At 39.9% G+C, this 22,077-nt stretch overlaps 1 protein-coding gene across 2 annotated transcripts in view; it reads right to left on the bottom strand.

Moving 5' to 3' along the window:
* Positions 1–17,601, bottom strand: part of NDST2 (N-deacetylase and N-sulfotransferase 2) — an 84,571-nt gene extending 66,970 nt beyond the window's left edge. The window contains exon 1 of one of the 2 annotated variants that reach the window (XM_018069020.1): positions 17,570–17,601. The gene's annotated coding sequence lies outside the window, so the exon portion shown is untranslated. The remainder of the gene's footprint in view (positions 1–17,569) is intronic. The other variant, XM_018069022.1, reaches the window with a different exon arrangement.
* Positions 17,602–22,077: the final 4,476 nt, after the last annotated feature.

Raw genomic sequence — 22,077 nt, 5'->3', positions numbered from 1 at the left:
TACCAATATAGATCTGCTGCATTAAACGTCTCCTGTTTCTGAACCCTTCCTAAAAGCCCCCTTGAGCACACGACTCTGCTGTATATAATGACGGGATAAGTTAAAAATGGTATGAGAGAGAGGAAGAAGAGAAAAATCCTTAACATAAGGAGTTTACTTAAGAAAAGATAAACATGTTCAAATGAACAATCACAAACAGTAAAATCTACAGACTCAAGTTAGAATTCAGATACAGGTTTCTCGTACCTGATCATAGAATCATTGAAAAGTTTTGGTGTCAACACACAGAAGCCTTCTACAGCAAAGCCTTCCTTAGCATCACTGGAAAGATTTGAGTACTTGTTCATCTTGCAGCTCTAAGTCACACCTTCTTTTGAAACTCAGAAGACATACTTTGATGAGGAAGGCTAAGGTAGGAAGGGACCCCAGGACTTACATATAGGTTCAATCGGTCTTTCTGTCACTTCACTGCAGGGTACTCCTGCTTCAGCACTTTCTTAGATCAGTTCAGAGTTGAAATCAGTTTCCCCTCTCTCAGACATGCTTCTATCCCCTTAACACACTGTCAAAATTATTCCTTTGGCAAGAAACTTTCCATGTGTCACTAGAGGGTTAATTTCCTTTTACCTTCTAATATCACACTTGAGTGCAGAGTGCTCAGCTTGGCTAAAAGCTTAAAGGCCATGAATAATGTAAGAGAACTCTACTGCGAGGACCATTAATGACTCAGAAAGCTTCACTGGATCTCTTACCAGTTCTCACTTGTCATATCCTTCATTTCCTTTAAATGTTACAGTACCACCGCTAAATTGAACTCAAAAGCTCCCAAATCCAGCACCTCCCCACCAGCAATGCAGCCAACAGACTACAGGGGCTTCGGGGTCAAAAGGGGGCCACCTTCTCAGCCTGTTGTTAATTGCTCCTCAGCTTCTTTAACTTCTGCCTTCATCACTGAAATATTAATTCCTTGTTAAAACCACTTCATCCACCTTTGAGTTATATAAAAACCTAACAAATGCAATGAATTGTCTTAATACTTGGAAAAAAGTGCTCTTTGTTTTCAAGAACGGATGAAATCCAAGTGAAGTATTCACCTGTAACATAACACGGACATCAACCTTACAAGATGGCCCCTGTAACATTAAGCTTGGGAAAATTTGGCAATAAAGTGAGTTGTGGTTACAAGAAAACCCAGCCAGGTACATGCACATGGCTATCTGATGAGCCACAAACTTGATACATCACACATCTATGAAATTACATATAGTTCTTAATTAAATCATTCAAAATCAAATCAGGAAAACACAACCAGAATTACAGGAAATACTGGGAATCTTGGGCAAATTGCCTTCAGTGTCTGCTCTCAGTCAGGCTATCTGTAAAATACAATTGATAAACATTAAGTAAATGCTAAACATACTAAGTCCAATTCTTAAACAGAAAAAATAAGGCAGAGACTTGGTTGGTATTGTATCATATATCTGCTTGGCACTACACTGCAACTATAATCCAATTTTCGAACACTGAAGAGGCTGAAAAAGCTGGAAAAGCACATCACAGGTAAACAACTTGAATATAGAAAAATCCTTAGATTTGCATATGTACAATTATGACTTGTATTAGCTTTTCCTGCATACATAAACTGAAGTAACAAAATACATAAAAACAAATTGTGAGGACTTAAGGAGGAAATGTCTTAACTCAGCTACGAAGCTAACATTGCATACAGAGAAAAATGTCCTTCAGTGTTCTGTTAGTTTGGCAAAGCCTATACTACAGGAGTTTTAAGTGATGCTGCAAGTAGGCACCAAAGAATAACTGAATGTAAAGATGAGAAATCACAAGTATTTTCTGTGGTTATAATATTTAAAGAAAATTAAAGAGAACTGAAGAGCACTAAAGATTCTAAGATTGGATGAAAAGGATTATTTAAAAAGTAGTCCTTAGCTGTGGCTTGAAATATTTAATATACAGAGAGGCATCTGTTTCAACCTTCAGAGGGTTAACTCAAACCTTCTTCTGTGACCTACAGAAACTGAGGTTTGTGTTAGAAACCACCAACTACTTTGTATTAAACACTAAAAAGTAATATGAGACATCTGCTGAAATTATAAAATGTCCTCTACCTCTTTAAAAATCTACAAATTTGCTTTGGTCATTGTATTACCTAATACATTTTCCCATTATCATATAGATTGTGTGAAATGCTTTGAAATCAAAGATGCTATGCAAGTGTGAAACATCACTGCAATACATTCAACTTAATTTGGATGTGCCTCAGCATCTCAGGTTAGAGTGAGCTCCTTTATTGAGACATTTGCTGGGAAACTGATTTGGCCAAATCAGAGCGAGAGATAATGAGTGCTGTTTAATCAAGACAGTATTAACATAAATTTTAACTTGTGTCAAGTAGCTTAATGGCAAATTACTGAATGTTAAGCAGACATGGAAGCTTTTATTCTGCTCTTTTAATAAACAAGCTCTAGAGTAAACTAAAATATACACTATCTTCAATGTGCAGTCAAAAAGAGCTAGATACAACCAGAAAGGGTTGAAGTGAAGCGACACAAGACTTGAAATCTTAAACTCATTTTCAATTTTAAAAAGGTTCGGTACTGGAATGCTCTTTATCTTTGAAGTAAATATAAGATTTTTAACAAGAAAAGTACATCCATATGTGCTTATAATGAGAAAGTAATAAAAGGTATTTTTATTAATTTCTGGCTTTCTTACGTATACGACATTTCTGATTTGGACACTTAATCCTGAGCAGCTTTTAACATTTTAGATGGATAAGCATTATATGACTAAGTGCATTTCTGGCCTTAGAACTGTAAAGATAGCTATAAACAATGTGCCTTTCCAAGATACCCTAGATCTTGTGGTTTCATACATTAGCTGTTCATTTTGCCAGTCAACACATCCACTTACTGTTTGTCAGAGAAAAATATAAAACTTCTGGCATCCTGACTCAAAAATGCTAGGAACTAAAATACTGATGGTAAAGAGGCACCACACTGACACCGAGCAGAAGTCTTTACTGCAAAAGCATAACACAGTGACGGATACTACTTTAGACATTCACTCTTAAAGGAATGGAGATTCCCAAATCCAATGACATGAATATAATTGACTTGTCTGAATTTTAAATTAAATGGAATTTTAAATTATTCCATGACATATTGGGTTAGTGTGTGTCTTAAAAGCAGAATAGCACTTGCAACAATGCTCCCTAGAACAGGCAATTCCTAGGAAAGGGTAGAGGAGTAAAGGAGACCAAAAAAAAAAATCACAGGGAACAGCTCAGTACCACAAATTATATGCTCTGCAGGAAAAGATGACAGCTTAGTTCTTAGGACCCGGATACTGGGGAAGAGGCAAAATACACAGTTGAAAAAAATAAAACAATTGTATTTAGGCTTGCATTAGACACCCATATAAGAGGAGACTGCTTTCTTAACTACAGATGAAAAAAGGTAACCCCAGCAAGAGATCAGTATCAAGCTACATGCTTCTGTTCTCACCCTTTAAATAGTAACAAGAAGGGTCTGTTCAATGAAAATATTTCAAAAATTGAAAGCTTTTGAGTCCTCCACACTGCAACAGATGTTGAGACAGGCACGTGCACTTCAGTTTGAAGGGAAGTGTCTACAGGAGGTACAGTGTCCAAGAGGTAGCTCAGCGTTTACATCCTATTTCAGTGGAGCAATTAAACATTAACTCACCCCTTCCCTGAAATGCCAGCACAAATGCTGTGACAGAAGAATAGCTTTTTTAACATGACACGCACACGTAAAGTGTCTGTGAGCAGGTGGACAGAAGAATGCACACCTGGTTTCATACTGCACCTGAACACAGTGGGTGTGGGCCCTAAATGGTTACAAGAGCACATGCAAAGGGCTATGATGATTGTCCCGAACAACCCAGACCCAGACCTTTCATCTCCAGAGCTTAGAAAGAGCTGTGACTTTCAAAACAATCATACTATTAACACTAAAGCCCACGATTAGTAAGACTAGTTACTTCCACTGTCTCTGCCAAGAGTCACACTCTCCCCATTCTACTCCTTCCACTCTTGATCTGTGTAAACTGAAATCTCGATAGGGGACAAGAGGGCCAAGCTTTTCAACAGTCTAATTCTCAAGGTAACAGTCGTCTTGAGAGAGGAAAAAAAAAAAAAAGAAAAGTGTGCTGTTGCTGTGGAAACAGAGCACAGAAATACTCCTAATAGATCAAGCACCTCCTGGAGGACCAGGCACACTGCCAACCAGTTACCGGAACCTTCCCAGCATGCAAGCAGGGTTAGGACAGGGAACCCTGTCAGATGCCTCCAACATTACCCAGATTGCAGGAGATCTGGGATAACTTTTCAAAACTGAGTTCCTTGCTACACTTAGTGAGGAAAGATACCTTGTTTGTGAAAACAGTTACCACCACCTGAAGGCCCAGAACTGGGAAGTGAATAAATTCTGCTTAAATTCTTGAGAGATGTATCAATACGAAATCCAGGGCATGGTGTTTAACAGAGAACTGCAGGAACGCCTGGGCCTGATCTAAAGGTTTACAGCTGAATTCAAAAGCAATGTTGATGAATGGTAGAGAAGAAAATTAACCTACATCCCCAATAGAGTTGTTCTGTTTCTTGTTCCCTAAGAAATGAAACAAATAGAATGTGATAATGTAATTAAAGACTACATAATAATTAACACACAAAAATGTCTGAATTAAGACCACATGGGTGAACTCAATGTGAGACTACTCTCATTTTCCAGTGACTTGAGTTTAAAATTATTCTTGTGCATAAATATATAGTTTTATTCCTTTCTCCATTCCTTTTGAGATCCCTTAAGTGAGTAAGCTGTTCATACTCTGAACGACTACATAAAGAGTATGAGGCTGAAAGAGCATAATGCAAATCAGTCAGAGAGAACACTGTAGTTAAAAACAGTGTTAATGAGAATACCACATACACAAAAGCCAGCTCCAGGTTTTCAATAAGAAAGGAATTCCAAGTGTCAGCACCCAAACTCCTCATTCTATCAAGGATCAGGTGAAACCAGCAACCAGAAGCAATTTGATACTCTGAACCACTGATTTTTCTAGGACATTTTAAACATCAGAGATGGCAGGGGATTGCAACAGGTTAGAAATTTGTGTAGTTTATCAACACTACAATGCTACCAGACATTACTCCCCCAACTCTGAATCTTCTACCCTTCCTTCTCGTCCCTGCAAAACATCTCATATTAAAAGGAGCTAGACATTGGCAAGTTAGAAGAATGATTTATTTCACAAGGGTGTTGTGAAGCTTAATTCATGTTTATAAAGCCCTTTGTATTGTGCCTTTCATCTACTGTGGGAACCTCACAGTACTATCAATAAGGTCTTTCCTACAGTAGAAGAGCTTTGCTAAAATAGCTATACTAGCAAATCTGCTTAGTAGAGATGTGGTTTACACAGGCAAAGAAGTTATTTTGTCAGAACAGCTAATACCAGCTCCCTGAAAAAAACATGCTATACTGGCAGAAGCACATTTTTGGTGATATCTAACTGAATCTTGGTGAGAATATGGTACGAAGGGTGATTTCTGCACAATCTTAACAAAACAGTTATGCTGGAAAACTCTTGAGGGGTAGCTCTGACCAACGTATTTTGGAGACTGCAAATGAAGGGTGTGCATTTACTACTTTCACAATACCAAGCCTCTCTGTTCATTTATACATGTGAACAAGCTGGAAGCAGAGTCTTCTGTAAAGACACCCCGTTAGCAGCAAATGCATTTGATTTTACTATTTTATAGAACACAATGGAGGGTGTTGGGGTTGTTTTCCCTTTTAGAAGCAAGAAGTCAAAGAAATAAAGATAAAGCCTTGGTCAGATATATTCTGCCAAAAAGAAAAGAACAGAGTATTAACAGCACTAGAATGAATGTCTTGAAACTACTTACACAGCTGCAAAGAACAAAACACTGTGCTATAAGAAACTAGTTCATGCAACAGTCCTGTTTAACTGTGCTATTATTATTATTATTTTCTATTCAGGACCCCAGTTTTCTCACTCAAGTTGGAAATAACATCAAATATCCAATTGTTATTTGTCTCCTAACAAAGGTGGAGAGACGCCATCATTCCAGGTTTCCAAATGACTACTCGTCATTTTTCTAGTGGTGTTTAACCTTATTCTGAGCTGCCTGGGGTGGCAGCCTGCAGCTACCAGTAGTGTATTTGCATTTTGCCTTTCAACATTTCCAAAACTTGGTAGAAGCCTGCAGCAAAACCACCTAAGGGCTTGCTTACACAGTGAAAGGAAAACTCATCTGGTTCACATCACTGGAAGGCTTTCTTCTGGTAGACACCTGTATTTATCTCAGAAGGGTGTTGCTCTGTATCCATGTGCAGTAGCACACAGTTTTCCAACACTCAATAGCTCCAAAGCGATGCACTGTAGTGTAAGACTTTGGCAGTCACGTTTCAAAACTGTCGTGGGTTACAAACTGGCTAAATATTATCCCACAAACTGATTTGGATCAGATAGGCTTGAATTTGGAATGGAGATCAAAACGCAAAGACAGGAATTGCCATAGTTAACAATCTGGAAAATTTATTTTCCATATTAAAGATAGCTTCATTACCAAAATTCAAGCAGGTGTATTCAGTTGCTTTCCACTTAAAAGTAAAGCTAAAATGACTTGAAAGCAAAACTAACCATCTCAATCTTCTCTGCTATTGAGACAAATTAGAAAAAAACTAACTACCATAAATTAATTAGTAACCTACAATTTACTGACGTAGCACTGTAGAATACACAGCCCATATGCCAGGACTACCTGATGTGCTGTTTTGTTACACCTATGATTTATCTGTGTGACCTCTGAAATGAAAAGCATCATAGTAAGCAGCAACTTATAATTTCCACCTGTTCTCTCAGTCACTGACGTAGATGCCTATATAGCACAAGAAAAGCAATGATATAAAAAAATAGGCTCTACATTCTGGACTAGGCTTAAAAAGACCAATGTTCAAATAAATAGCCAAAAGACATGAAATCTTTTTGCAGATTGGCTAAGCTATACACCAAAGCTACAACATCAAAAGGCTGGGCTCTCTTGCTTCCAGATAAAGAAGCACCAGCATTCAAAGAAAAGCTGGATCATGTTTCCTTTTTCCACTATCATACATTTTGCATGTAAGCAGCTGTTCCTAATCAATGGGAGTTTGATATTAACACTTCATACAACATGAAAATTATGTCACAGACTTATTTCAAGAACTATGAAGACATTTTCCCCACCAGTTTTGGTGCCATAGGCCAGACACCACTCAATTTGCTTTGTCTACAGCATAGCAACCACACAGCCCTACACCCTCCACAACATCCCTTATTGGTATCACTAGAAGATTTGCATGAAGATCGAGGAGAGAACATGGCCATTAGACAGTAACTACACTTCCAGCTGGAAAAGTTCATTGTTGCCTTTGGGATCTTCAGCAGGAAAATGTAAAGTTAATCACCTTTCAAGGCAAGGATATCTTGCCCCTGTTTATTCCCAATCCACCCACTTCTCCGTTTTAGCTCCTTCCCTCTCTTGAGCCTCTGATCACACTGACTGGTCCCTTCGTGAGTTCCCAGGAAGAGAGCTCACAGGGAACTTACAGGTTTCAGTGTGTAATCTTTCTGTATGCCCTGAGTCCTTGCTGCTCCCTTGCTGTGTACATCCTGGAAGTGAAGTTTAGCTAAAGCATTTGGAGCAAAAGTCTAAGAACGTGGAGGCTGAGGTCAGGCTTCCCAGTGTAAGATCACCTACTCTAAAACATTTCTTCGTCACTGACAAAGATATTCCACACTTATAATTCTAAAGTTGAAGTACACTTCAAGGCCAACTTTGTTTCTCTTAAGCAAAATGGAGGAAAAGAAATACACACGGGTTGAGGCATTTTTCCTCTTAGTTTCCTGGAATTTATAAGTCCTGCAAAGTTTCTGCAGGGGTAGAAATGAAATTTAAAGGGTAGAAACAACAGTTATTCAACATGATCAGCTGTTCTTTTCTACACTGAAGCACGAAGCCACAACTACAAAAGAAATGCAGTTAAATGATGAGGAGCTCATGTCTACTGAGGCAGCTGAACACCCTGAACAATATGGGAAGACTGAGGCTACACGTTTTCAGCAAGCTCACATAAAAAAGTTCAAGCTGTTGCTTTTGACCTTCAGTGTCCTTCATGATTTGTTTCCTGAACCACTAAGAACAGGGAAAGGTCTAGGACAGGTTAAAGATTTAGCCAGTAAAGAGCATTTACATCTCAATGATGAACTCCCTAGTTCTAACAGAACAGAGGTTCACTGGGGCTTGTGTACTTCAACTGTATGGGTATAATGGGAGGAAAGATAAATACAGAGGAAAAATAAGATTTAATTTTCTGTAGGTTTTGTAGCTCTCAAATCATCTATATAGGAGAAGTTTAGAATTAAATCTAACTGCACCTATTGTATAGATAGCCATTGTAAAGGAATATCACAAGTTGGGAAACAATATGCAGAATTAAGACACACTGATTTTGCACAAAGGGCTGAAGTACTATCAATATCCAGAAGTTCTTGTATGTTAAGTATAATTTAAAAGATCAACCACAAATACATTAATTTTTTTGCAGTAAAAAAAACAAACACAAAAAGCAGAACTCTGGGTAATCAATCAGCCTGCCTAGGAATCCATTTGTGCACACTATTTCTTTGAATGTAAAACACAGGCTTCAAATACAGTAGCACCTATTTCATAATTCACATCTTCATCACCTAACTATAAAGGCAGCATAACAGTCTCTGCTTACGCACAAGTAATCTGTGACAAACCATCAGCCCCAATCGAGAAAAAAACCTTTCAGACACATCATTTAGAAAATTAACAGCCTTTTTGCGCTGAGAAACAGCACAGAAATTCCAATTCGTCCTCATTTTAGCATATGTCCATATTTTAACTTAACAAACAAATTTGGATGCCATTTTATCGCTTCTTTCACATAGGAAAAGAATATTCACTTTTCTGCTGAAAATGAGTCTGAAAACCATTACCTTAAGACTGAACGTGCAAGACACTCACTAAAATGCAGGTGCTTCCTTCACCAAAAGTTAACTTTTCACACTGCTTTTCCACAAACATTTTATTTATAAACAATTCTTTCATAAGAAGTTTTTCTTGAAATAGTTGTAAACCAAACAGTTGAAGATCAAAATAGGATGATATGTGTGTTACACTTCTCCCCACTTTCCAGAGCACGTGTCAGAGTCTCTGTCTTGTACAGAAGAGTACTTCTAAACCAGCAGCCAAACCCACAATACCAAAATCTGTAACATGATCTAATAATAGCTGATCCTAACTTAATTTTAGAGTCCTAAAATACAAAAACGTCAATTTAAAAAGAAAACCAACCAAAACCAATCCTGGATAAAGTTTTATATAATAATCTGAATGGTTCTATTGTCTCTTTCGTCACACTGAAGTTTGCTTTGTTGTTGTTTTCATCTTTCCTTTTAAAATAGCCTCCTGCAGCTCTAAGCTAAAAATCTTCCTGGAGCTTCTATGTGACAGCTGCAGTATCTTAGCCATCTGTTTAATTTATATTTGCTAATGCAGCTCCTGCTGTTTTCAACTGACAGCTTTTTTCTCTCTTATTACCCCCACACGGGAAATCATTGCACTTGCCAAAGTTTCTCTGTAGTCTCAGATGTCAAATCAAGTCTGGTGACAAAAGGTGATGAATGAGACTCCCAAACCCTCCCTTTCGTGGTTTGGGTTTTTTTTTAATTATGAAAATTGTAAGTGGTTTTTATGTTATTTCTTTAAAGAATAATTGTAAACAAAAAGGAAGGAGTACAGAAACAAAGAGAGATATAGTCAGGGGAAATCATACTTCCTTCCTCTGTACAATTCTGTAGGAAGGTTGAGGCTGGAGGATCTCCAAGATACTCTCCAAGGCAGATGATCCATTCCATATCTATTCACTAAAGCCACGATTCAACCTCTTCAGTCATCTATGACCCCCTACCAAGCTCAGGGTTTGACTGACTACTGACTTTCCCTCACTCACAACCAATATGCCTTCTAACTTTTCTGGAGTGCTCTGGATCTCAGAAGTATTCAAAAGTCAATGGAAAGTGATGGAGCCCCATGGCCCAACATGTAGCAATGTCAGTAGTTAGTGCCATCCTGTAATGCCTCTTGCAGGAAGACGCAGGGCCCTCTGTGCCATTCAGAGACACTGCATAAAAGCCCCACCTGACTCCTGAAACTGTCTTACACGGCAAGCACAGATGTTATTCTCCCTGTAACTCTCCTGGGGCATGGTACCAAGAAGATCAAAGAGTCTGTCCCTGCTGAAAAATGACATCAGGTTTAACATAAAGCTTTGAAATTTAACACAGATACCCCTGTCCTGCTTAAAACTGCAGCGACTGAATCACAGTGAGCTCTACAATACCTGTCTGAGGTGATGCAACACTTCTGTTTGACATTTCAGTGGCTAGCCCTGGCCTGGAAACAGGTAGTCACATTAGACACAAAGAAACCAAACCCAGAAAGTCTGACCACTCTTCCTTTCTAAATTCCCCCTTTCAAAACAACTTTATTAACTGGAGAGGCACACAGAAACATGAAGTGGGCCCTTGCCAAAGGGCTGGAAGATGTGTGCTGTCTGGTGCCAGAGAGAGCCCAGCAGAGTAGCTGACAAGGAGCTAGCAGGGGTGCCTGTTTGAGGGAATACCTGGGAGACAACAAGTCATAATCTCTTATTACCAGTGTTCCCAGAAGGTGATGATGAGAAAACAAATCTATTGTTCTGACAATACAGAGTTTGCTCCAGCTCCTAACATCAAAGCTACCCATAGGACAGAACTTGTGACAGCTCCTCGTCTTGTGCACAATCATCCCACTGAGCTCTGGAGGATAAAATCATTTGAAGCAAAATGAACCATTCTGCTTTTGAAAGTACAGCAAGCTAGTGCCAAAAATAACTACAGGTGCACTCTGAAGAAGGTTACTGCTTCATCTTCATATTCCCACTCCTTGAATAATCGTGCTGCAAAAAGTCGATCTTTGAAGAGCATATTGGACAAAACAGAAAAGTTAAAAAGAATAGCCCAGAATAACCTTAGACCTAATATACTAATAGCTGCACCATGTATGAGGACATTACATCCTTTTCCACCCAGGACACTATGCCCAAGATCCAGACAAGTCAACTCTTAATTTTCAATCTGTATCTCAGTCTTTTCATCTGTAAATACATGTAAATCATAGAATCAGCTGGGTTGGAAGGGACCTTTGAGATCATCAAGTCCAACCCTTGATCCACTACCGCTGTGGTTACCAGGCCATGGCACTGAGTGCCACATCCAGTCTCTTTTTAAAAACCTCCAGGGACGGAGAATCCACTACTTCCCTGGGCAGCCCATTCCAATGTCTGACCACCCTCTCTGTAAAGAAATTCTTTCTAATATCTAACCTAAACCTCCCCTGGCACAACTTGAGATCATGCCCTCTTGTCTTGCTGATAGTTGCCTGGGAATGCTGATATACTTCACTGTAATACTATTATGCAGTGCTATTGGCTGGATACCCAGCACAGATTCTAATGCTTTTATAACTCACTGCCAATACCAACAGGAAAAAAGTTAATTTCAAAGAGCATACAGGCCTGAAAACCTGAAGAGCTACTATTCAGCTTGATTAGTTGTACTTTATGGCATTTCAAAAGTAACACAATCAAGAAAGCATAAATATTATATTATAATAATGAACAAATAGATTAATGTCCCAGGTCGCCAAAGATTTGTTTCTTACAAGTTTCATCAACATACTGAACCAAAGACTGACAAAATATGAATTATCTCCCTGTTTCTCTGTCTACCAGGCTACTCAGGGCAAAACTATCCTTTGTATCAATTCTTCCTTATGTCAGGAAGTAAATGCAGTCTCAGAAAGAGCTGTGCTGTACTGACTGAGTGAAAACACCATGAACCTGGGGAAACAGAAGTAGTCTATACACCTGACAGCATAAGGCAGTAATATTTTCTGCAGACACTCTCTGGCCAGGGTGTCTGATTCACTTCAGTACCTAACTAATGCAGTTTTTAGGAAATTGAACTAAAGTAGTGCTGATTTTAGTGGTTCCTTCAGCCAGGAACAGGAATACCTGAACTGACTAGAAATCATCCAAAGCTGCAAACAAAATAAAAAAGATTAAAAAAACATTTAGTTAAGCATACTGGTCTTCCCTTTTCCAGCCACAGTGTTTTGTTTTCCTCCTTCTCCCTAGGTTAATAAGAGTATTACTTTGACGTGCCTCTGGTCATAAGCTCCTGAAAGAAAGAGGAGGCTCAGCCATATGCCACTGCTCAGTCTGGTACACATTATTGTACCTGTTAAGCAGAAAGGCTAAAACAAGGACTAGGAAGACCACAGTATTCCAGAGGAAAGGATAAAACCAGTGCACATCCAGAGGAGCAAAGATGTCTTCCCCAACACAACATTACATACAACCCTGCACAAAGAATGTTGCAAAACCAGGTACAGGAAACAAATACTTCAGTCTTGAAGGATAATGGCAACAGACTTTACAGCTAATAAATTGGGTTAATTTATTCTCTGTAGATTACCACAGCTCAAGAACAAAACAATACCTTCCTAACCCTCAGGGGTAAATGCAAGTCAATACTAGAATCACAGAATCATTTAGGCTGGAAAAGACCTTTAAGATCATTGAGTCCAACTTCCTATCACCGCACCTAATGCTGTCAGGTCCACACTAAACATGTCCCTAAGTGCCACATCCATGCATCTTTTAAACACTTCCACAGACAGTGATTCCACTACTTCCCCGGGGCAGCCTGTTCCCACGCTTGACAATCCTTTCAGAGAAGAAATTTTTCCTAATATCCAATCTAAACCTCCCTGGAAACAACTGAAGGCCATTTCCTCTTGTCCTATTGCTTGGTACTTGGGAAAAGAGAGCAACACCCACCTTGCTGCAACCTCCTTTCAGGTAGTTGTAGAGAGTGATGAGGTCTCCCCTGAGCCTCTTTTTCTCCAGGCTAAACAACCTCAGCTCCCTCAGTCACTCCTCCTAAGACTTGTGATCCAGACCTTTCGCCAGGATGCATGCAAAAGTTACAGGAGGTTACATTATGATAAGCAGTGTATTCATGCACACCTACTTTTGGACACCTTTCCATAATTTGACAATATAGTATGTAAGGGGAGAAAACTTGACACTTCTACCGGAAGAAAATTTGCTTCTTTTTTTCATAAAATATCTCTGCTATAGAACTTCTAGCACTTGCAGACCACACAGGTCTACAGGCTCTCCTGAAACCAGAAAATAAAAAAGTACCTTTGCCATTCATACTACAGAGATAAAAGATATCTCAAACTGAGTGCATTTGTTTAAGGTCACAGCTGATAAGGCCTCATCCTCCTGGCATCTTTTCATATCCATGATCCAGAGCAAGAAACCTACATACTTTAAACAACTGAAGCAACTATTAGATAAAATATGGAAATGGGAAGATGAGACTAGAAGCAACCTTCTTTACTGTATAAATCCCTTCACCATAAATCAAGAAAAAACATATCTTGCTCAAGATTATAAAATATCCATACTGTCTGTGAAGATCAACTGCCAATGCAGAGTGTCAAAAACAATTTCCAAGTTAGGGCACAATGGCAACTGCTGATGGCATTTTGTTGGTTCTCATCTGAATGTAGGGCCAAGCACCTCTGCCAATCCAGTTAATGTTTTCTGACTTCCAGTATGTTCTAGGAGTCAAACTCCTGAACAAGACTGAATCACAACAGCACTTGGAAGAGCTCTCTCTAATGTGCCCTCCTACTTCTGCCATGGTGTCTCTGCTGTGAAAAATGTTAACTTTTATTTAAAACAAATACTAGTTTCAAATATCCCTTCCTCTGCTTCTCTTCTATCCTTTTGCTCTACTGATAGAATAAAAATCCAGTATCACAGCTGGGGAAGAGCACTACAGAGCCAACAAAAGACAACCAGACTGGGTGGAGTGGGATGTACTGCAGCAGTGCTACAGCTCTGGAACAAGACTAAAGGAGAAGATTTCACACGAACAAATCTGAAAGAGCCAGTAGCTAGCCTTGAGACACACACTATGCAAATCCACACAAACATGAGGGGTATTTCTCATGTTGCACTCAAATTTGACTCCATCCCACACCATTTTGCTATTCCGAGTCTTGACAGCAAACTGACATCAACACTTATTCAGAAATCCAAGGTTAGAGAAAATAGTATCTACGTTAAAGGGATTAATCCCACTTTTTGTCATGCCTCCTGTGCTATATTTTGCTTTTCAGTTTTTCATTTTGATTTTGTGCTCCAAATTTGGGTTATGGCAAGACAACAGGAACTCCAGTTGCTCTGCATAAAGTAAACAAAATAAAGCTCAGCCCTGAGAAGTCAATGCTCTACATCTTTAGATAATGCAAGCATCAATACTATGTGCATGATGCTTTGGCATAAAAAAAAAATCAGGCAGAAAATCAGTCTCAAGACACTGACCAAGGCAGTTTTAAGTATGAAGTATGTCAGATGCAACAGAGCAATTCAGACATGGATTACATGCAAAAGCAAATGCACCAGTACCTGAAACTGTCACATTTTTTTTCTAGTCAAACCCTCACAACTATTCAGCAATTATTCAAATCTCTCCTTCCCTGATGAGCACTAATACTGCACATCTGAGTCTTTTAACTAGCAGCCACATGGTTTATGAAGCAGTCACCCTGCCTGGTGAGGAAAATGATCGCCTCTTGTGCTGACCTAGCACAGAACACATTTCATCTCAGCTGGAAATTGTTCTTATACAACCAGTGCTCTCAATACACTAGAAAATAGTTTAGATACCTGATGATAGACATTTTAATGTTCTGACTGTGGATATGGCCATCAAAATTCCCACAGCATCTCATTCCTCACACACTTATTATGTTGATTTAATTACGTGCCTGTAATTCAGTTTACATTTTACAGGAGGCAAAAGGTAGAGAGATTCCAGTAAATGACACTTGAGATAAGAGAATGAGTTACCAGAGAGCACTATGCTCATTCTTCACATATGTACCAGCCTGTAATAAAGGGCTTAAAGATTCACTTGATCAGAACAGGCAGGAAGCCTTGGCAAAAGCTAAACGAAAATTAATTTTCTGGATTTTAAGCTTACAAAGGTAACTTGTGAGGTACAGATCAGTGAAGACCCGTCTTTGTAAATCCATGGACAGACAGCTTCAGTCTGCTGCTCCGCTCAGGTTTTTTCCCCAGCTGCACTGAACAAAGCTTTGCCCGCCCTCAATGACTGGGACACCAGGCAGCAGGGACAGGAGTGGAGCCGAAGCAAATGAGGTCAGTTCCAAGCTGCACTGCCTGGGAAAGCTCTGAACGGAAGTCCATGTGCTGATCACTGAGGAAAAGGTGAAATAAAACATCTAGCAAGCAGAAAGAGATTTAGAGATGGATCGTTCCCCAAAATCTAAATAGCAGCCATGAGGCTTTAGGGCAAGATAAAAAAACGACAAGCTCTGGCTACTGTTCAGATGAGAAAGGAGCAGGAGAAAAAGGAATCAAACAGCTCTAAACCTAGTGGGACATGAATAATTTTCCCAAGAATAATTTAACTAAAGACCAGATGGAATGAAGCAGAGAAGCTACAAGATATGCCCTAATAACAACAATAAGTTTATTAAGTCAATGGCATTCTCCTCAGGGAAAACATAAAAATCAAAAGACCCCAATCAAGTAAAGGTCAATGTTGGTGAGGGGAAGAGGAGGCATTTCAGAGGGCAAGGTGAATTTATATATATATATGCATGTTAAAAACTGGAAAATTTTTTTTTCCAGAAGTTAAAACCTGTCATCAATACCCAGAAAAATTTTTGACAACCCTGAAAATTTTTAGCATAACAATCCTCACAGAGTGGGAGAGAAAGACTTGTGATTTTATCTCATGCAAACTCATAAGCAGGTAGGAGTACATTTTTTTCATAGAGAAGGTAATAGCTAAATCAAAAAACTCCAGCAGATTAATGGAATAAACAGAAACACACAGGCAAGCCTTGATGCTGATGCTGTTGCTGCTCACTCAAAATAACCATGTTAAAACAGATGTTTACTCTTTCTCCATCCCTTACAAATGGTAACATGAAGCTGAGTGCCTATTAGGAAGCTAATCCCAAACTACAGTATCACACTGTGTCCCAATGGACTTCCCCCCTCTTTTCCTCCCTGTATCACTTTCTCTCAACTCCATCTGACATGTGTGATGTATTTATGGTAAAAAGAAGCTGCTTCAGAGTGGTGTATTTTTGAAAATCTATTTTTTCCTACAGTACCCCAGCCAACCAAGTTCAAACCAGGAAATCAAAGTCCTGCATGTTATCACATATTGTCTTGTACAACTGAAAGTCACAGGCAATTGAATCCTCTGTGCGTGCATCCCTCCTCGGAATCCCAAGCTCTGGGGGCAAAAACACTACTACAGTCTCTACAGTGCACTACCTAAGGAATTGGATGGTATATTCAGACATATTTCATAGGCATATATTTATTTTGGATGTACTGACATACACAAATGCCTTTCCAATGCAGGAATTAAAAATTCCCTTTTAACACACCAGTGGCCAAACAGTTAACATACTAGCATTTTGGAAGTGGCTTGCACAACAGAAAGAGCAATTGCACAGTAGGAAAACTCCAGCAGGGAGACAACAATCCAACAACAAACAGGACATAAAGCATTAAATGGCAAGTGAACCCTTGAGGGCCTAAGACAGATGCAAAAACTGTTGGTGGTAGTGTGGAAAGATGTATTTGGTTAGCAGGTTTAGGAATATGTGGAAGGTGTGGAAATATTTATTTATGCAAGGTGCTGAAAAGATGTATTGAAAGAAAGTTCACAGTCACTTATCAAGCACAGCTGTTGAAAAGCACCAGGACAAATTTCCACCTAAGATCTCAAACGAATTGAAATGCCACACACTAAAACATATCAACAGTATTATTTCCTGCGCTGGTACAGTTCTGACACAACAGGTTTTAACAGAAAGCTCACAAAAATATTTTCTCCTCTTTCAACAGGTCTATGTTCATGGAATGCTTCTAGTTGGAAAAAATGTCAGAATTTAAATTCTAAAGTCATAATGTTTACTAACTGTTACTTCCAGAAGCAAAATCCACACACATATTGAACAATGTCAGGTATTCACTTCTCCCAAATCACCACTATTAGGTGGTTATCAGTCAAAACAACCCCTGCTTTAAAATGGACAAGCTTAAGCCTTTCAGCATAAGCTGAAAATTCTCCTCGTGCACACTAAAACTATAGTTATCTTGCATTAAAATAAATCACAACAAAGAAATATTTTCTGTGTAACTTTACAGTTCTATTGTTTTGATTTTTCTGCTTTGTAGCTACATTCATTGCACTTCAGCAGTATCACATTTCAACTTGGGGCCTGTCAATATCACAGTTACACATATCTGTTATTCCAAAATACCTTACTCAGAAAGCTGTTTTGACACTGCACTACTGATACTGCACGTAGGCAGTTGGTGCACACAGCAACTCTTGGAACCCCACTAAACACAGTGTCCCCTGCTAACTTCAGCATAGCAGCCAGGAAACCAGGCAGGTCAGGCTGCAGCAAAAATTCCACTTCTGCTGTGACGTGGCACGAAGATGAAGGCTAAAAGAAGTATATACAAGGAACAGGTTATGCCGGAGCATATGTTGTATTCATTCATTTCTTACCTTTCCCTTTACATTGCAGAGGTTACATCACCCATTGAAACACAGTCATAAGCAGCAGTAAGTCTCGTACATGAATCCTTCTTTCCCTGGGTGCTTTGGGGAAGCAAGAGCATGTACTCAAGTGAGCATTCATGCCTCAGTCAGCTTGAGGACAAGGCTCTGCACCGAAGTCCTTTAGACCTTCTCACGGCTGCTGATTTCATCCACGGAACTGAAAGAGCATCTCAGCAGGACACTGCCAGCCTCCTTTTCAGCTCCCACTCGCTGATTGCCAGTCTCTGGCAAGTGAAATGTCAAGAACCAGGCAGGGGCGGTGTTTGGAGAAGGAGGGATAAGAGATTCTCACCATCCATCAACCTCAAAACCTATTCAGCCGACAACTTGAATGGAACAGGCATTTCATTCTCCATGGTAACAAGAGATGGAAGGAGGTTGGGAAAAAAAAAAGAGAGAGCGTACAGACCCGGGAAAATCTGATGTTGAAGACGCAGGGAAAGTTGCAAACTTTGCAACTTCCCTTTGCTGTGCAAGTTGCATGCAGAAGAGGGGAAAGCCCTTTCCTTGCCTGCACAGTCCTGGAGACAAGCTGTCCCATGGTCATGATGGGATTCTTTCTGCGAGCAGCGTACTGACGTGGGGGGAGGAAGTCCCTTATTCTGCACCAGTCCTCCCCAGAAGAAAGATAAATGCCTTCTGAACACTGGGAATTAGGGAAAACTGCAGATTATTGCCCCACAGAAAACAGAACTGTCTGAAAGGGAAAAGATACTGTCATTGCCTGTATAGTATTTCTTGTCTACAGATCAAAGCCACTGATGCCAACTCGGTCTGTGCCAGCGCTGACCACAAACTGGAGTGGAGAATCAGCATCACTTTCTTTGTCTGCTTTGCATCTTACATGGAAGAAAATGTTTGTTACTTCTGTCGTGCCAAACCCCTTGGAGGCACAGATAAAAACAAGGTATTCCTTCTTTTCTGAGGCACACCAAAATGAAGCAGGGGAGTAGCTAGATTTAAAATTCGGGTAGCACCTTTGCTAAGCTCATGGGATCTCATGGTAAGTCAGTTCTTATTAACATTTTAGGCCTGGCCATCTTCTGAACTTTTTTCCCTGCTATTTTACATTCATAACTTGAGCTGCCACAGCCAGAATGTGCACAACAGGGAAATTACATTTGGATTCATGCACGTTTGTGTTCCAAGCCGGCCCCATGCAGCTACTGAAAAGAGTTTCTGGCTAAAGCACTTATGGAAGATAACCAAACAAAGGACTGAAAAGCTCTGTAAATCCTGGCTGCTGCCATCTTATTTTTTTCTCAGTTCTTTACACTGATTCTTTCCTGAAGAACACATTTAAATCTCTCTCCCCCACCCAAACCCACCATCTTACAATTTGGAGTTTGTTCTCACTTTTGTATTGCATATGGGACATGTAGCTGTGTGGTACTTTTTTTATAACCTATACTATTATCTTAGCATTTTGTTACAGGTAAGATATAAATCTTTATTTATCATTCAGGACATTGCAGCCCATAAGGCATGTTAATACACATCCCTGTCCACTGAACTTCATCCTTTATCCACCACCAATCATTTCAAAGCCATGTGAATACAGTCTCGCTTTTGAAAAATACTTTCATCCTCTGAAAAATGTTTAATCTTTTCCTTTGTCTTCCAAGACTCTGACTCTTGGAAAAACCAAAAGGGAACCTCAGAGGGAACAATCCTACAGTCACTTTACTTCTGCAGCCACTTGCTACTGTTCTGCAACTTATCTTCCTGAGACAGTCTTTTACTTAGGTAAAGGGGGGCATATTTACCTTTTGAAATGTACCTCCGGTGTATGGTTTAGAAATATTTTCCCTTTTTTCCTAAAGAATTTAACAAGAAAATGAGAAACAAGACTGGTCCATTCTCTTTATCCCAGCCAAAGCCAACTAAAGTGGGAGTGACACACCTCAGTTAGAAGATGTCAGAGCCTCCTACAAGTCTACATAAGCAAATAAACGCTGTTGAATGCACCTGCATGATCAGATGAATTCATTTCTTTTCAGTTAGTTTTGAAGATATTTCAGAATTCCAAGGAGATATTTCCATCCCTTTTAAAATATATTCTACCCACATCTATTAAGATGAGGGTATTTAACATAAAAAGCTTTTTATGTTCCTTTCATAGAACAATCTCAGACTACTTTGTTATTTTGCTTTGTTACAGGAGCACAAAAAGGAAAGAAGGTCTTTTTGCCACTTGTCACAAAGCAGAGTCATCTTCCCTGCACTTACTGTTCACTCAGTTTCACCTTGATCCTCTTGAAGGTTTGAAAGCATTGTTGTTTATCTGCAGCTCAGGGAAGGGATTTTCTTTCTCTCTGAAGTTGATTCTAACGTACTTCAAAGACTCGCTGTCTATTAACATCATCCACTTGTCTTCCTGTGATCCAAAAACTGTACCTTTAGAAATGGAGAGCTTTCCCAAATCTGTTCTAGCAGCATGCTTTAGGCAAGGAGGAATACACTGACAATATTACCAATATTGAGAAATGTGGAAAAGCAGCCCAAGAGGAGAGAGCTGTACCAGCCACACCCTACTGTGTGTTCTCCTACAGCCACCAGAAAGGGAAAGTGGATGTGTCTCACCAATAAGATACACAGAGAAACAATTTTTGGAAACAAGTCTACTACGAATTGCCTAAAACCAGCATCTCAAAAGGCACCCTACCAAGCAGTACTGAAGTGAGGAGTGAAGTGTGCCCACACAAAATCAAGGTCTTATCCAGCTTCCCAAAACAGAATAATAAACAGTACAGTACAGCCAAGATTCAAAAGGACTGCCCACCATGTGTGCCTGTCAGGCAATAATAAAAGCTGGAATACATCAATAGCTTCAGGCTGGCTGAGAACAAAGCTGACTTGGGTTCTGATCAAGTTTGGTGGTCTCCACATAGCTCTTGCATTACAAAAACTACCATGTCAACTGGCAGCAACTTTACAGAGAAGTGAATCAGTGGTGAACTTCACTAGGACAGTATTGGCAGTGACACATCATAGCATCCTGAACTGCACCTGCTCGGGTAACAAATACATCTTCTGCTCTCACAGCTGTGAATCCAGAACTCAATTCCCCTTTTTCAAACAGATGCCTGCTCTGAAAACTTTGCCATGCCTACCAAGAACATTAACATGTGAAATAACTTTACTGTAACACAGAATCCCACAGAATGGGCAAGGTTGGGAAGGGACCACAGTAGGTCATCTGGTCCAACTTCCCTGCTAAACCAGGGTCATCCTACAGCATATTGCACAGGATTGCATCCAGATGGTCCCTGGATATTTCGAGTGAGAGAGATTCCACAACCCCTCTGGGCAATCTGCTCCAGTCTGCAGTCACCCATACAGTAAAGCTCTTCCTCATATTCAGGTGGTACTTCCTGTGCATTAGTTTCTGCCTGCTGCGTCTCATCCATGGAGAAGAGCCTGGCTCCATCCTCTTGGCACCTTCCCTTCAGATACTGACAGACATTGATGAGGTCCTCTTCCAGTTGTCTCTTCTCGAGGCTGAACAAGCCCAGCTCCCTCAGCCTTTCCTCATAAGAGATGCTCCAGTCCCTTAATTAATCTTCAGAGTCCTCCACTGGACCTGCTCCAGGAGCTCCCTGTCTGTCTTGTACTGGGAAGTCCATATCTGGACACAACACTACAGATGCACCTCACTAAGGGCTGAGTAGAGGGGCATGATCACCTCCTTCAGTCTACTGGCAATGCTCTTCCTAATTCGCCCCTGCATACCAGGTGACATGATTTAGCAGTAGAATGCTTTTTACAGCTATTCCCTCAATACTACATTAAATAGGAAAATGAGTAATCCCGTTCTACATTAGAAAGGAAAATAAAATTTAGCAAATATATCGTGTTTTAAGTATTCATCCACTGACCAACACAGCAGAGACTAAGCCAGAATTTAGAATGCCCAAGAGAAGATGACTTGAATTGTGTTTTAATACAACAGAGAGATACCTCAGCTCTAGACTGACTCACCTGACACATAAAAATGGCAGAGAGGAAATTCTCTCCTGTTCCTGCTCACAACCTTGAGGGGAGCTCAATCAGTCAGATACCCTGTATCCACATGTACTCACAGAGACTGAGAACATGTCATAAATCAACACAACAGCAAACATCCCTACAAGCCACAGCAGTGTGGGGACAGGCAGGGCAGCCACGAGTCACTCTTCATCAAGTGCATTTCTGGTCCTC

The sequence above is a fragment of the Manacus vitellinus genome, unplaced genomic scaffold, assembly GCF_001715985.3.
Source record: "Manacus vitellinus isolate BGI_N305 unplaced genomic scaffold, ASM171598v3 scaffold_15_pilon, whole genome shotgun sequence".
Taxonomy (NCBI): domain Eukaryota; kingdom Metazoa; phylum Chordata; class Aves; order Passeriformes; family Pipridae; genus Manacus; species Manacus vitellinus.
The sequence above is the reverse complement of the archived record's forward strand: the minus strand, read 5'-3'. Positions and strand labels throughout refer to the sequence as shown.